Genomic DNA, 1,921 nt, shown 5'->3' with positions numbered 1-1,921 from the left:
AATTTTCAATGAAAAATTGAAGTACAAAGAAAAATAATATGCAAATTGTATAATGAATTCCTGTGTACCTACAACCCACGTTTTTAAATCTTTACAACTTGACATATTTTCCTTCTTTTTAATTACTTTTTAAGAAAGTAATACAGAATATTTTCTCATATTCCCACTTTATCCTTTCTACATATAGCAACTATCATTATTTTGGTGATTATCATATTCACGCTTGCATATGTATTTAAAGTATAAAAATGTCTCTATAATAAACAATAGATAGGATTGTCTGCATGAGTTTAATTTTATAGAAATGACACACATTTATATAAAATTATTTTCTAATATTTAATATTTAAATGAACATTGTATTTATTAAATTTATGCTGATACCTCTACTTTATTTACATTTATTTATATCATATGACTATACCACAAATAATTTATCTATTTCATGAAAATGTCACAGTTTCTACATTCCTCTCTTACAGATGATGCTACAATGAATGTGCTTCTATTGTGACTTATTGTGCATATCGGCAAGGATGCGTTTAGGACCACGAATATAGGGTACTTACTGAGAAGTAGGATTCCTGGGGAGTAAGGAATGTACATATTCATTTTTACTAGCTATTTTCAAATTGCTCTCCAAAGTGCTTGCACCAAAATAGCAATGCTTTCTTCAGCATTGTTGAGATTTACTGTTGCTCTCTAGGCTTTCCAAACCTTGATACCATCAGACTTTAAAATTTTGCCTATTTGATAGTTATTAAATGGTATCTCGTGATTGTTTAATTTACATTTCCCTGACAACTAGGCAAGTTTGTAGACACTTAAAATGTGTTCTTTCTATTTAAGTTCTGTGAATAGTTTAATTTTGCTCATTGTTCTATTTGATTGTTTTTCTCTTATTGGTTAGTTAGAATCATTTATCTATTATGGATATGACTCTTTAGTTATACACAATAGAAATATAGTCTTCCAGTCTATAGGTATATTTTTGCTGTGTAGTACTATTTATTTTTTAATTTTTTTCTTTAGAAAAATTAGTTTTATTTATTATTTTTAAATTAATTATTATTATTATTTTTAGTCAATGCAACCCTTGGTTGACCTCACAGATTGCAAGGACCTTGTCAGTTTACAATCCCTTATTATTTTTTTTTAAATTTTTTACGCCTACAGCACCTGGTCTTCCTAGGTGGTCTCCCATCCAAGTACTAACCAGGCTAGACCCTGCTTTGCTTCCGAGGTCAGACGGGATAAGACTTGTTCAGGGTGGCATGGCTGTAGACTATTTTTTTTATTACATTTATTAGGATGACAATAGTTAATAAAATTATATAGCTTTCAAGTGTATAATTCAATAATATATCATATGTATACTGCATTGTATCTTTACCACCCAAAGCTAAATGTCCTTCCATCACCATTATCTGACCTCCTTTACCTTATCCATACCCCTCTTTTCTCCCCTTTCCCTCTGGTGACTATTAAACTGCTGTCTGTGTCTATGTGTCTCGTTTGTATGTTACTTTCAGTTTTGTATCCCACATATGAGTGAAATCATATGGTTCTCAACTTTTTTTGTCTGACTTATTTTGCTTAGCATGATAATCTCAAGATTCATCCATGATGCAAATGACAGTACTTCATCTTTTCTTATGGCTGAGTAATATTCATGGTATATATGCACCACATCTTGTAGTACTATTTTTAAATCAGAAAATTTTAATTATATTGAAGCCAAATTTAACATTTCCTTTTAAGATTTTTTTGTGTCATGTTTAAGAAACTTACAACAAAGTTATAAATGAATTCTACCCTATTTTTTCTGAATATTTTAATACTTTAATTTTTATATTTAAGATTTTACTTCTTTTAAGATGTTTTATATGGTATATGCTCTAATACTTTTTTTCCTACATGG

At 29.2% G+C, this 1,921-nt stretch overlaps 1 pseudogene; it reads right to left on the bottom strand.

Annotated features, from left to right (window-relative positions):
- Window positions 1-1,167: 1,167 nt before the first annotated feature.
- On the bottom strand, window positions 1,168-1,286 carry LOC111743071 (annotated as a pseudogene).
- Between the last annotated feature and the right edge of the window lie 635 nt (window positions 1,287-1,921).

Source organism: Pteropus vampyrus, unplaced genomic scaffold, assembly GCF_000151845.1.
Source record: "Pteropus vampyrus isolate Shadow unplaced genomic scaffold, Pvam_2.0 Scaffold4, whole genome shotgun sequence".
NCBI classification, from domain to species: domain Eukaryota; kingdom Metazoa; phylum Chordata; class Mammalia; order Chiroptera; family Pteropodidae; genus Pteropus; species Pteropus vampyrus.
This window is presented reverse-complemented; position numbering and strand designations above follow the sequence as displayed.